The 15,779-nt window shown below is 41.4% G+C and overlaps 1 protein-coding gene across 1 annotated transcript in view; it reads left to right on the top strand.

Annotated features, from left to right (window-relative positions):
* TRHDE (thyrotropin releasing hormone degrading enzyme) overlaps positions 1-15,779 on the top strand; it is a 1,875,424-nt gene that overhangs the window by 1,381,742 nt on the left and 477,903 nt on the right. The gene's annotated exons all lie outside the window — the stretch shown is intronic.

Below are 15,779 nucleotides of genomic sequence, written 5' to 3'. Positions count from 1 at the left end.
CTGCGCTACTTTATAATGAGTGAAACTGCTACTAGACAAAACTAAGTCTCTCTCCTAGCAGGAACATAAATCACCAGCATTATCTTTAAATTTTTACTGTTGCCTGGAAACTGCTGGGCACACAAGGGACTCTGGCACAGGTGCTTTTAAACGCACGCTTTTATTTCTAAACACAGTGCCCTCCATTATCTGTCTCAGGTCAGCACCAGGTGCGACTACACCTGTCTCACTGCCCTGAAGCCTGCCCTGCTTGTGTTCCAGTTTAGGAAGAACCTGGCCTGGCAGTTTAAACTTGACTGTTTCGAATGGAGCAGGGTCAAGGCTGGTTTGCTCATGACTGGGTCCAAACTGAGGTGGCATGTTGGGCCAAAAACGATGGATTGGGATGCAGCCCGAGTGATTGCCAGTGGCTGGGATTAATTCAAACAGTCTTGCCACCACTTTGCTTTTTGTATGCTGACGTTAGCAGTTTGCAGCTAAGGTGCTGATTCTGTTTTAATATTATTTCTGAACATGTGATCAATTTTAAGGCAAGTAAACAATCTAACAGAAATAACAATTTTTAAGGAAATCATTTTTTGAATAACCTCAGATGTATCTTTGGTAGGGCTTTAAAATCTAATTAATTTTAAAACTACCATACTCTTGATCACATAAACATGAGAAAGGATTGCTCTCTCCTGCAGGCAGCATTTCCAAAATCATAAAAATAAGATTAATCTACAAAAAAGCAATTTGTTCCATTCCATTGAATCAGTGTGATATTTTAGTGTTACCTTTGAATCCAAATATAGCTAAGCAGTTTGTCAATGTTCCATTCCCATTTGTGTAATTATTCATATGAAACCGAACTCTCATCTCATTTGCCTGTACTTTACTAAAGTAAAGAACAGGAGAATTAGATTTTTTTATACATATAAGAGAGAGAGAGTGAGAGAGAGAGAGAGAGAGAGAGATTTTTTGCTGTTGCTAATATTTGGTTTCTAGAAACCATTAATGCACGTGGAAACTGTTCCTGGAAATAAATCTTTAGTTGTCGGTCTGGTTGTTAGGTCTGCGCAAGCAGCGTGAGTCAATGCTGGCATTTCACAATTGTTTGCTACTTTTTTTTTAATCTTTACAGCTTCTGGTTGTCTTATGAAAGCATGCTTGGATTTGTGTTTAGCCAATGGTTTTTGTTGAGGCTATTTCGCGTCAGCAAAAGATAAAAAGCTTAAGTGCAGAAGTATTGCTGAAAAAGCCCCCTGATCCAGTCTGGCATCTAGAGTATATTCTATTGGGGTTGAATCTGCCTTTCCACACTAAAGAATGTTCCCAAAGTTAAGTGACGTGTTTGTTTTCTCTGACAAGGCATCTGTTTTGAATGCTCTCAATGCCCTTCAATGCCTTTTTTCTCGGATACAGGAAAACAATAATAATAATAGTACACCATGACAGAAAAAGAAATGTTATGCTCTCATTGTCTTCCTTTATTTCATCTAAAAGCCAACATTCCCAAGAAAGCAGCATGTGTCTACATGACACCTACAACAGGTATCTGGGTGATTAATTAAAGGGATGTTAGGAAAGCAACATATTGATTACATTGTTATATAGCCAATTAAAGCATCTGACCTACGTAGGCCTTTGAGAGGTTTGAAACGTACTGCATAATTTTATTGCAGTGTAAGTGTTATATTCTTTGCATATTGGTGGGTGTTTTTGTCTAATCCACAACTGGTTCTCCTCTTTTCAGAAAGGGCATATTGAAATGTAAAACAAATTAAATTATTGTAACAACCCATTCTCCACATTGAAATGCTAAAGAAATAGATATTAGGCTGGTTAAAAATTAATTATGCTTATGTAATTTGCATAATTTTGGGAGTTTGGTGTTACACTTGCTATGCAACATTCTGACTCTTCAAGTAATTGCATGCCTTTTGCTGTCAAAATGCGAATGGTGGCAGAACCCGAACGGCTATTGTTCATGGTGGTTTTGATTGAATATAGTAAAATATACAGGGAAATAATGGATCTGCATTTCATGTAATTACGCATAATTTCACAGAACTGTGCCAAACCTTTGGATAACTACGCGAAGGCAAATTATGCAAATTTCACAAACCCCTACTAGTAGTCTTCATTTGTAAATGATTTGTGGAAGAACTGGAGAAACTAGTTACCAAGCATGGCATCCCCAACTATCTCCAATTCCAAACCTTTAAATTCTCTCCAAAGTCAATGCCTACCCTCAAGAAATGTGCAAACTAAGAACATCCATGACTCAATGTTAAAAATTAACAAGGTTCAATAAGCCAATAAACCTTATAAGTGACATATTGACAAGACATGTTATTCACTGCGACTTCTAACCTCTCAGGTTGTTGGAAAAGACTGTCAAAGTCCAAATCTTCCTATTCAGCCAGTTAAGAGATTCCTTCCCTAAGACAAATTCAGATCAGTTTCACAATTCTCATTCTTTTCAGGTATTGACTTGGTCCTCCCTTTCGTTCTTGACCAGTTCTACAGGACACATGATTGTGGCAGGGTCAACGTTGTTTTCTGAATCTTCACCCCTTCGAATAGTGTTCAGATAGATACACATTCATGCTTTGCACTACTACATTCCCTTAGATTCCTCAGAGAAAGAAATGTTTGTATAGAAGTGCCTTCTAAGAAGGCTTATGCTCCTTGTATATAATGCCATATGCAGTCACACGCAATAGTCTTTCTCTTGACAAACTTCAAAAGTGCGCAACTTATCACCCCCTAGACCTTGAAGCTACTGCCAGCCCGTTCAACTTGAAGAAAAGTCAAATTGTATTCCTTGTCCACATGTATCTATAATACTCCTACCAGCCACCACATATTGAAATGAAGTGTCCTGTAGCTTTATAATAAAGGCTAACAGTTTTCTGTTTTTACTGATTTCTACACATAAATACAGTCAGAAAACAATGTGTTTCCTGTCTTTATTTAGTTTTAAAAGTGGAAAATTACAAAAAAGAGTTCTTCTTGTGAGAGATTTTACATGCTGTCTTTCATGAATTCTAGTAAAAAACAGAGCAGATAGACAAAATGGGGAGGTAAAAAAAACTGATGAGATTTCTTTAAATTTAGGCATATGTTTACATATATTTCTAGTATAATGCTAATATGTACCTCTGTGCCTAGTAATTTGCCATATGCGGCTGCTTAAATTGCTAAAATGTGCAGGAATCCACGCATTGGGTGATGGTGGTAAAAGGAGGGAAACACTGGAACTCTATGGCCCAGTAGAAGGCTTTTGCCAAAACACGTCTGCCTGTTGCATCAGCACGAAGCACTTTTGGATTTGAAAATGAAATTAAAAAAGCAATAAAATATACTTGGAACCAGAGTGGGCTTGTGCAACAGTACGGAGTAATCTGGGAGAAAGAAGGCTTGGGATCTTACCTTGCATCCATGCATGAGTGCTCTTCTAAGAGTTAAATAAAAGTGGAAATATACCATGTTATGACTCCATTTATTCTCAAAACACAAAATAAATTTAGGTAAATACCAATAAGATAGCCCCAAAATAAATATTGATAAATACATATGGAAATATAAAAAAAAAGAAAATACCATAAAACCGGGAGCCCTATTTTTTATCCATCAATTTGTGGTGTCAGCTAAACATTCACCACAGCTGGAGCACACTGACAACGTTTGATTATTACTGCATAGCGATTTAGTAGTCAGCGATGTAGCCTCTACAGATATACCGGGAAAGCTCAGGCTACCCAGACCCAGGCTATGCCTTTTTGACAATGGTATCTGTGGCCAGAATGGAAGAGATCATAAATCCTGGCACCCTGCACCATGGTCACTTATCTAGTCTTTCTATGTAACCTTGCCCTCATCCTCTCTTTCATTCCTCAATGTCAATGGCCTGGACACACAAAAATATGAAAAATAAAAAAGGTGTCCTTAGTGGCTCCTGTGCAACCTGTTTGTTTTCTTAGAAAACAAATGAATATGTAAAACAAATATACATGAAAGATACAATCTAAAATGCACAAGTATATAGATAAATGTGTGAAAATGGTTTATTGGTTTTTTTGAATTATCAGTTGTGGCACACAGCAAACTTAGAGAAAATGTGTAAATTATTTAAAAGTAACAAAACAGTTAAAAAGTTGAAAATACAATAAAAATTCCAGTTCAATCTATGAAAATAGACTAATATATAACATGCAAAATGTCAAAAATCCAACAAGCGGAACCGGAGATATCAATTTTTAAAGATTTAAGTGAAAATAGCACCGAAAATGTAATGACCCAATGTCAGCCAGTGGTCAAGGTACATTGGAACCTAGGCACAGTTTGATGCTGACCGTAATGTAGCTCAAGTCAGATGCACTAAGTAGATTAGTCTAGCTAATGACTGAAAGAAAGGAAGTTCTAAAGCACGGGTACTCATAGTACGGCCTGCGGGCCGCCAGCGGCCTGGCAAGCCTTTCTTGGCGGCCCGCGGACCTTGCAGACATTGTACCGGTGTTTTTTTTTTTTTTACTGTGTCAGCAAACACAGACTCTGCTCTGTGGGGGCCGGGCGATTCAAGTGATAGTCCGAGGGGAGCTGCAGGGGCGCTAAGAAGAGGTGAAATACAACAAAGCCTCGTTATCATGCAAATGGTCTCTTAAAGACCTGTGAAGTACTCGGTTGGGGCTGTGTGTGCGCCCGGGAAGGGAAGCTGCCACACAAGCGAGGGGTGGGGGGGGGGTGAGGTGACAAAGAATGACAGAGGACAGCAGGGTGTGAGAGTCGGGTGAGGTGACAGACAGTGACAGAGGGCAGCAGGGAGAGACAGATAGAGATAGAGACAGTCAGAGATAGGGACAGACTGACAGAGACAGAAACAGATAGGGACAGAAACAGATAGCGGCAGAGACAGATAGAGACAGAGACAGAGACAGATAGAGGCAGAGACAGATAGAGACAGGGGCAGAAAGAGCTAGATAGAGGCAGAGACGGGTGCATACTGACAGAGACAGAGACAGATAGAGGCAGAGACGGATAGAGGTAGAGACAGACAGCGATAGAGACAGAGAGAGACAAAGATAGAGGCAGGGACATATTGAGGCAGAGACAGATAGAGGCAGAGACAGACAGAGACAGATAGAGGCAGAAACAGACAGAGATAGAGACAGAGACAGATAGAGGCTGCGACAGGGACAGGATAGACAGATAGGCAGAGACAGACAGAGACGGAAAGGGAGACAGAGGGAGAGAGACAGAGACAGGGACAAACAGGGACATACAGAGACAGATAGAGAGAGGGACAGACAGATAGAGGCAGAGACAGACAGAGACAGAGAGGCAGAGAGACAGAGATGGAGAGGGAGACAGAGAGGGAGTCAGGGGGAGACAGAGGGAGGGAGAGGGAGACAGACAGAGGGAGACAGTCAGAGGGAGGGACGCAGAGGGAGGGAGACAGACAGAGGGAGGGAGAGAGAGAGGGAGAGAGAGAGGGGAATAGAGAGAGAGGGAGACGGAGAGGGAGGGAGATGGAGATGGAGAAGGAGGGAGACGGAGAGGGAGGGAGACAGAGGGAGACAGAGGGAAAGACAGAGAGAAAGACAGAGGGATAGACAGAGGGAGGGAGACAGAGGGAGGGAGACAGAGGGAGGGAGACAGAGAGAGGGTGACAGAGAGGGAGGGAGACAGAGGGATACAGAGAGAGACAGACAGAGGGAGACAGAGGGAGACAGAGGGAGACAGAGGGAGGGAGACAGAGGGAGAGAAAGAGGGAGGGAGACAGGGAGGGAGACAGAGGGAGGGAGACAGAGAGGGAGACAGCAGGGAGACAGACATAGGGAGGAGGCTGACAGGTAGAGAGAGGAGGGTGACAGAGGGAGACAGAGGGAGACAGAGGGAGACAGAGGGAGGGAGTCAGGGGGAGATAGAGGGAGGAAGAGGGAGACAGACAGAGGGAGACAGACAGAGTTAGACAGACAGAGGGAGACAGGCAGAGAGAGGGAGACAGACAGAGGGAGGGAGGAAGACGGAGAGAGAGGGAGACGGAGAGAGAGGGAGACGGAGAGAGAGGGAGATGGAGAGAGAGGGAGACAGATAGAAGGAGACAGATAGAAGGAGACAGATAGAAGGAGACAGATACAAGGAGACAGATACAAGGGGACAGATAGAGGAAGAGAGAGGGAGGGAGACAGAGAGAGGGAGAGAGAGATAGAGAGAGGGAGGGAGGGAGACAGAGGGAGGGAGACAGAGAGAGGGAGAGAGAGATAGAGGGAGAGAGAGAGAGGGAGAGAGAGAGAGGGAGAGAGAGAGAGAGATGTGTATGCCGGGTCCGGTGGCTCAGTGGACGAAGGCGTCCGCTGCAGGGGCCTGTGTTCCACCTCATGGTCACAGTTTTTTTTGTTGCTCTAGCCCCGCCCCCTCCCCAAATGACCCCGCCCCCACGGTGCAGCCTTCGGCCACAAACCACACTAAATTTGGCCCCCGAGAGAAAGTTTGTGAGTACCCATGTTCTAAAGCATTTCTAAGTCTCAATCTGAAAAGTGACTTTGTGATTTTTGTAAAGAAAGATTATTCTCCTTGTGGCTTAAACCTGAAGTTAAATCTGACTCTATGAAATTGCTGGCAGGATACATTTTGTGGTTGGCCCACATAAAACTTTGGAGGAAAATATTTGAAGAAGTTCCCAAAATTATTTTGCTGCCCACATAAATAACGAAGTACATACACTTTCAAGGCCCCCAGGAAATCAGGATAGTGCTTTGCGACTCCCAGGGTGTCAGGCAGAGAGCAACAGCAAGTCCATTCCAAGTTCACTTGCCACTGGTTAGCTGTGTTTGTTCACAGGAATTTCTTCTTCAGCTTTTTTATGTTCCTGTAGCCGCCCAGGGGATCAGACTTATGATTCCTGGATTTCAAGTGGAAGGAAATCCCCCCTGCTCAGGATGCCAAGTGCAGCAGGTTCAGTCTGCATGGTATCCTTGAGCAAGTCCAGCATTGTTCAGGGGAAGGCTGGTTGAGGGTCAAGTTTTGTAGAGGTCACCAGCCTGTGGATAGGGAACACTGAGAGACACTTCTAAATCCTCTCTGACCAATAGTGTAGAGGTTCCCAGGACTTTACCTACCTACTTCTGTAGTAGTTACTGTTTTCTTTAATGCAGTGTGCCATGATGGGGTGAAAATGGCCAGAGTCTTCAGCCACACTAAATGGGTTCTGAAGACTTGAAGGGTGGGTGTGTATAGGGAAATGGAACATGGTTATCACTAATGTCCACACACAACTACCACCAAAATCCAGTTTGAAGCAGGCACTGTACCCATAGCAAACCCAGAGACCGAAGTCTGGTAGGACAAAAGCATGGTCCTTCAGCAACCAGACAGGGGATACACAAGAATTGTCCTGGCATCCTGTTCTCCCCCTTTTGAGTGCACCAAAGTGTTACTTGTGGCTCAAGCTACCTATCGGGTTTGACACTGTCAATATTTTTTTTTGCTCAACAACCATGAAAGCAGCATAGAATACAAGTCACATTGGGTTAACAAACACTTAAATAAACTCAACGCTGAAGTTTCCCAAAGGGACAATACCATGATAAAAAATAATTGTTTTTTAAGTTTAAGTAAAATCTGGAGAAAGAAAAGTGTAGTGTCAACAGGAGGCCCACATCCCCCACCCTGCATATTAAGTTGAGCTCAGAGAAGTCATTCCTGCCCATTCAGGTCAATCTTTTGTGTTGTTCCAGAGATAAATTACATGCCTCATTCAGGGGTGAGGATAGTCTTGGAGATGGGAGAAGCTAATGCTATTTAGCCTTCTGAAAGTGAAGGCAGGTAAAAGGGTTCTTTCTGAAAGTTATTTTTTTCATAACGTTTGTTAAAAATATGATTTCACCCTTGAATTAGACTTTTAATAACCATTACAAATAGTGGATTCGTTTTATTTTTTTAGCTGGTTGCATTCCTCAAATACAGTAATACTATTCTAATCTGCACTCTGATTGTCTACATAAGATTTCTAGGCCTGCCACAGTGAAAACTGTTTTTTGGGACTTGCACTGTAGGGACATGGTAACCTTAAGTTTTTACATGGCCCACTTTTAAATACTAGGCCTGGACGATATTTTGACAATGCTGGTGTAATCGGAGTAATTTTAAAAATTGTATTTTACTCTTTCAATGTAGAATTACGGAAAAATATGCAAATACACATGAGCACAGAATTATGAGTAGTTGACACAAAAATCCAACAGGAGCACAGGAACTACAAACTTAGAGAGCGCAAGCTGCAGTTGCACTTAGCACCATTTTCTTAGGGCAAAATGCACCATTGGCTCCATTTGAGCTGTGAGGGTGCATTATGTGTAGTGAAAATAGGACAAAATGCTGGGTTACACTCATCTCATTCTAAGCGATCTCTTGCAATTTTACGGTAATTTGGGGTAATTATGCTACATCAAATGAGGTGGCTTACACCACCCATAATAAATACCATGTACCCTACTTTGTGGGCTACAAAGCTTACATAGGGGTGACTTGATAATTTTTATAAAGCAGGTTTTTACCTGTTAAATAGGAATTTTGCCAGGCCTGACTGTAAGTTTTAAATGGCAAAATAAAGGCTGGAGTCCATAGGCTATATTTTAACTTTCTATGCCATCGGTGTATATTCTGCATCATATTCTATGGCCTTATAAGTAAGGTAAACAAACCAATTCAGGATTAGCCAATATCTACATGTTTTAGTAGCCAGAGCAAATGCAATGGGCACAGACTGCAGTGCCCCAGTGCACAGAGTCTAAAAAGCAACAATAAAATTCAGCAAAAAATTGGGTGACCCCATAAAAAAGGGGCATTTTTAAAAAGCACATGTCTGCTGTAATAGTCCTTATAAGGAAGGTGCAGTTTATGCAAGTTATTAAAATGTATGCAAATTGTAAGGCACAATCTGTTCATTACAAAATAATCTGTCCCAATACTCCCTCCATACTGGCACAAAATATTTCATACATTATCAAATCCGGACTGAAAGTAACACACATGCACAAAAAGCCACACATCCATCTCCTATCGGTACTCTGACTTTCTCTTCACCACTAAAACCTGGCATGACTGGCATCAACATCATATTAGCTAACCTAATTCCAGAGAAACATAGCATTCTAATGGCACACTATCTTGGCTACATTGAAACCAAACCTCATTTTCTTTTAGCGTTTTAATCCACATAGCCCTCTCAGTGATTTGATCTTCATACTTACCTACAGGATAGATTTCCTTGATTGTGAATGTGGATCAGGCGCAAATTAGCTCTGTTGGAAGGTGGTTTATTGGGAGTGATAGGTAGGCACCTAACACCAGCAACAAGGCCACCAACACGGTACTGGGTCCTAAATAGGGCCTCTATAAATTAGTCCCTTGCTCAACCCATGGTAGATGACACCGTTCAATAAGGCTTAATTTAGGATACAGGCATGTAAAGCATTTAAAAACACCTAAACAGTGAATATTTCGAACCCAACACACAATCAAAATCCCACACCAGTTTATAAACAAAAGACATATTTTTATCTATAAAATGACACCGAAACCATGAAAAACCAATGTGGAGAACCAGGGATATCAATTGTTAAAGAATGAACACTTTCTAGTGCTTGGAAACCAATAGCGCCACTTCTGAACACGCTTGACCGGGACAAAGTCGAAGTTTGAGGCTGACCGCAATGGAGCCCTTCTTGGATACCCCACGTGGTAGGCCTCGGTCAAAATGTTTGCCTTCAGAATTAGAAACTTTTCTGCAGAATTTTCCTCTGAGGGCCATCGCTACTCTACACCAATCCAGATTTGGTAAGAGTTCGCCGGCTTGACTTTCAGGGAGCTCTCGGTCAAACTCTGGAAGTTTGACCTCCAGAGCTCTTCAGAGTCCGGGCTGGGTCGCGGTTGAATGTCGCCAGTTTGGCTATCGGCGTTGTGTTGTTCACCTCCTGGAGCTTTTTCCGTAGAGTTTCCCAAAGTTTCCAAAACTTCTGGAGGTCTTTCCAGAAGGTCTCCTGGTGGATTCCAAGTCTCCAAAACCAAAAAGTCCAAGGGTCTGGAATCTCCTAGATATTCCTTGGCAGGCCTAGTCTTCATCTCCCACAATGCACTTGGTCAACCTCTTAAAACTCCACTGGACGCACTCCAGGAGAGGGACTCTGCCTGGAAAAGGGTCAGTTAAGCTTTGTTAACCTGTAGCTGCTGGGAGTCGACTACTGATTCCTTCTTGAAGCAAGGCAAAGTCCTCAGAGCTGTAGTCTCAGATAGTGCAGCAGGTGCAGTCTTCATCAGGCAGGCCCTTGGGTGCCGATCATGATTCCAGCATGACACTCCTCCTTCTTCTTGTAGTTTCAGGCAGCAGAACTGAGAGGCTCTGCACCTCTCACATATGTATCCAATGTTCTCTGGCAACAAGCAGGGGACCAACCCTGTCAAATGAGGTGCAACACTCCAAAGCATGATAACTTCCTCCAAAGTTTGGCGTAGTCTTGTCTCACAAAGCACTGTTCCCCCAAAATCCATCCTGGCTGAAATTTCTGCCACTCACAGCTGTAAATTCATTCCCTAAGCCTCCCATCTGGCAGGAAGATAGGGTTGCCTTGATAGACAGTCTTGCCTGACATGTTCTTCTTTCAAAGCTGATGTTTTTTGGCCCAACCACCTGCTCTGGCACACCCGTGCCCCACAGAGCTCTCTCCATCAGATAGCCTCTGCCTGGCCAGGCCACGTATCAGCTAATCAAGGCAGCTTGGCTAATCTCCTCAGGGCTGACCAATCAGGGAACAGTGCTTGAGGCTGGATTTTGGCTTACAGAAAACAAAGTTGTATGACTTCCTTTCTGTACAAGTTATGATATATTCAGCAATGCCAAGTTAGAATTATCAATACCATTCTCTTCAGTCTTTGAATTATATTTTTCACAATCTTCTAGCAATAGTTATGTGTCCATAACATATTGCCATGTTAGCCTATGAGGCCAACTATCTTCAATGGGGAAATTAAATGTGCGATGTCTTCCCCACCAGTGTATATAAAACCTATTTTATAAAGCCCCTGCAAATAATTAAAGGACCCCCTACCCCTGGAACACATTGGGGAGACCTGGGGGTTCCTAATGTGCAAAAACAATTTTGGTTATTACTTCACAGTGCCAACAGCACCAAAGTTGACTTTGTGGTGAATTTCCTACACTGGGGAAAAATAAAATGGAGAGCTTTAACTCACCAAGGTTTATAAAATCTATTTTATAGTGCCCCTGCTTAAAGTTACATAACCCCCACCCCTGGAACACCTAGGAGATACCTCGGGGGTACCCACAATGTTAAATTAAGGTAGATTATCAATTTTAAAGGGCCCATACTACCAAAGTCGAGTTTGCAGTGAATTGTACTTTGAAAAGTAGTGCTGCAACACCCGGTGCTGCTTTTAAAATGACCTCAGGTCCTCAGCAGTGCACACTTGCAAGTGCACCAAAGGCCGATGGACTCTAAACTGCCATGCGCTATTATATACTAGGCAATTATAGGTAGTTTTTATCCTCTTGCCCTATTATCTACTAGGGACTTATAGGGTAGGTCATGCCAATTATAAGTGTACCTCACTGCATGTGTTTGTGTTGACATAACACTGGCCTTGAGCCTTGCTAGCAGAGCCCAGGGCACAGTCAGAGTCAGATATCACCATTGTCAGACTGTAAAAAAAACAAATTGGGGGAGGGTGATAGGTAAAAAGGGTGACTGGATAAAAAGCTCAATCCCCAGCAATTCTCACTTACGCCATGTTGAAATTAATAAAAACTCAAGGTAGGGAGAACTGCAGGAACCTGCTGAAACAGAGTGCTCTGCTTGTGAAAAAGGGTAACATTATGATGCCAGGCAGCCTCCTCAGGTCGGTTTGTTACACATCCATTGTGCTTCAGAATATAATTTCAAGCAGGACTGGCTTTCATGTGGGCAGTTAGCAACCATTACACATTGGTGATGTATAACTCTCCTTGGTTGGAGTACATCTCAAATTGTTGCCATATCTCTTTGCTTTGGCAACAGTTTGTTGTATGCCTTGCTGAAAATTGTCTATGATGTTTTGTGGAAAGTATCCCCTGATAATGAGAAACATGCCCATTTGGGAGATAGTGCATCAGAAAATGTGTGCCTGAGAGATTTTGAAAATTGTTGGTTCTATTCCTTCGGGGTCTGCTGCAAAAATGTTTTGTTATTTCTGACTGTCCCCTTCAACATATTGATCCCACGGCTGTCCTCTATGGGAGCACTGCTGAACAATGTCATTGTGACCATTCCCTGTGAGATTGTTGGTAAATATTGCTGATGTGCATAACCATGTGTGAGACCAGCAAAATTAGTTGTTGTATATAATGTTGGTTGGGATTGGCTCTAATAATTGTTGTGAAGACATTTCTTGTGGTAGTTCCACTAAAATGTTTGGTGTTACCTTCCACTCTGGAGGTACTAGAAAAGTGTTTTAACACATTATTAAACCTAGATCATTGATACAAAATGTGGTTCTCACGATGCCCAAATCATTTAAGGATCTGTCACAGAGCTTCTTTTGTCTGTGAAGTAGTCTCTGCCTGCCTCTACAACACCATTGCTGTGTCTAATCTGTATTACAATAGAGGATAAAGTCCCCTGAGTCAGCACACTCTGAAGTTCCTACTGTGTCTTGGCCAATGTTTAGTGTCTTGTTAACTGATGTGCAATGTGGAATCCCTATAGGTCGGCTCTGACCTAATCTGTTGGTCAGGTGGTATTCTCATTTGTACATAATAGCCAAATATCTGCTTGGAGACCATAAAAAGGAAAGGGCAACACAAAAATTCCTTGAAAGCTTAGGTAATTTTACCGAATCAAGGTAAATGGCCAGCAAAGGGATAATTTATGAGAAACATTCTTTAAATATGTTTAATGCCCCAAAAGGTGACATCACTAATTAATGATGTGGTGCATATCATTGAAACAAAATATTGTAATAGTAATATCCGGATGGGCCATAAGGACACACTTGGTGTGGCAACTAAACAATACTGATTGGTTGTACTACTGAATACCGATACCAACAATATTGAGATAAAAGAATATCAAGGACAGATTATCTAAAGGTAATTGCATATAGGGAAGTATAGATTTACTATTCCTAACTACATATCTATGTACCTTGAATATGTATGTACCACAAAGATTCAAATATGAGAAGTTAGTTATAGAAAATCTAGACATTCCTACCTGTCAGGTTTTAAAAACAATATTTTGTCTTCCATATTTGGGGGTTCAATATTCTGAGGGGAATACCACACTGATATGGGTGCATAGGTTAATGCAATATGTGTTTCCTATACATTATAGTCAAAACATATCTTTCTTTATGTGCAACTACCTACATGCATCTGGGAGCTGATTTTGCAATATCTTAATGTTTGTGACAGACATACTAGAAGACGAGAGTGCATTCAGAGAAGGTAGCACAGTTTCAGATTTGACTTTCATCATCTCATCATATGTCAGAGGTCTCAACATAAAATACTGCAAGTTAAATTGTGACTGACTAGTTACAAATAGTTTACAAAACATATGTTTTGCACTTGTTGATCTTCACATCCCCTTTCAGCCAGCAGCACAATCTTGAAAATGTTCAGGAAATATGGGATTATGGATAATTCTATTTGAACAGATTATTCTGTTCATATGATAAGAAGATAACATTTTTGTTAGCACTATAGGAGATAGTGTGTTTTAAAAAGTGAGATATGGTCAACTCTGTTGAAGGCCGCCAAGAAGTCAAAAAGCACCAAAAGGTACAGATCACCACTTCCAGTAGTCTTTGAAGATTATCCACCCCTTCCGGTAGCAATCCCAGTGCCCCACTAATAATGCAACAAATAACATAGCTGTAAGTTGAGAAGGTGATCTTCAGTCAAGGAATTTTGTGAAAAGTATAGCTAGAAAAGGGGCAGTAATTGTAAGGCTTATAAGGGTTCTAAATTAATTAATTTGAATAGGGGAACAATTAGTCAGCTGTCTAATGGGAAAAGGAAAAGGAGTTTTTTGATGTTAGAGGTTGGTTGTTGGAAGTGCAGTAACATCTTATTCATAGACTGGTTTTTGACTGGTCAGGTGAGTGCCGCGAGTGGAGTTGTAGAGTTTTGCAACACCTGTGTTTTAGGTTCATTCATGTTAACTTCTAATGAAGTATTCAAGTATGTTACTATATTTATGGAAATCATTAGGAATGAATTTGTTGAACTGTGTTTGACTTCTTGAATAATTATTGCAAGTCAATGGAATTCTACAGTCCATGTGCCTACCTGAAGCCTATGCCAAATATCTCTGGATCCCAGACAAGGCTGAGACTGAGATTTAGTCCCAACACTCAATTTTACTTTATATATTTGTCTTTATGTAAGTAAAGTAATAATTGGTCTTGGCCAAGATATTGCTAAGTTAATGGGTTTTGAAGTTATCTTGAGAGTGGCAGGTTCATATGGATACTTGGATTTCTGGATGTTCTCAAGATTGAGTATGTAGTTTCTCTGTATGTTAAGGAGCAGATGCTTTGGACCTGATTGCATTGTTTGGGAGAGTATAGATGTTAGAACATATACTTGTATACCCTGGAAGATACTAGAACTACTTCCCCAACTTGAGAGGGAGCCTACGTCAATATTCTAATAAGTGGTTCCTTTTGGCTAATCACCCTGAAAGAGCAGCATACCCAAGAATAATCCACACTGCAATATGAAGGATCATAGTGGTCAGTAAGAGGACCTATATTGCCATAGCATTGCTGACTAAGCAGAATAGTAGAAGATTTAGGGAAGAATATCTGTAGAGATGTGTGTAGTAATACAGGCTGATCATCATAGAATTGGTTGTTAAAAGATCATTTGAAGAAAAGTGTATTCAAGTTGATCCTCAGTATAATAGATCGAATCTAATTATTAATTGTATAAACTTGTGTGGGAAAGAGTGTGATCAGCTCCCTTCTTATTGTTTTCTTAAACCCGATCGTTTAGGATGTTTTGCATTCCTTTCTGGTACATAAGGAATTCTATATACCTAATCAAGAGCAAATTAAAGAAACCTGATAATTGTATCGATTTCGCCAATTGATTTAACATCATTTTGTAGGCTTGTATCTTCAAAGCAGTGCAAATGCTATTCTTTAAAGTATTTAATAGAGGAAGCAAGTTAGGCTGGCGGGATGCAGGCCTGTGCCTGATTACTCAGTGAATAGTAAAATGCACCACTTTTTTCAGGACATCCTTATTTTAAAATGTGTGTGGTGAATTCACATACAATTACTTTTAGTGGAGTTCATTTAAATATTTGTTGGTCATTCTGAAAACTCAATTTGGTTTCACTATTCCATGGGTCCGAAAGACCACACCAGTGGTATTCATGTCAAGCTACAATTGTCAGGGAAACTATCTTGGTAGACCTGTAATCCATATGTGGCGCATGGTAAGAACGGGGTTTAGTGATAAATATCTGCCTGTTCTCATTATCTTCTCCTTTATTCCTACTAGTGGGTTGTCGCTGGAGCAGACTAGCCACAAGCATTAACCATGCAGTAGCTCTGCGCCTGTCCTCCACCGACACAGCTGACTATTACATCTTGTCTTCCAAAGGACAGAGTCATGTCTGCACGACCCTGCCTTTTTGAATTGCAAGATAACTTTTTCAGAACACCAAAGGTGCAGAACATAACAGGATATAACCTCGTTTGCAAACCAGTCTTAGGCATAATATAAT

The sequence above is a fragment of the Triturus cristatus genome, chromosome 4_1 (assembly GCF_964204655.1).
Source record: "Triturus cristatus chromosome 4_1, aTriCri1.1, whole genome shotgun sequence".
Taxonomy (NCBI): domain Eukaryota; kingdom Metazoa; phylum Chordata; class Amphibia; order Caudata; family Salamandridae; genus Triturus; species Triturus cristatus.
The sequence above is the reverse complement of the archived record's forward strand: the minus strand, read 5'-3'. Positions and strand labels throughout refer to the sequence as shown.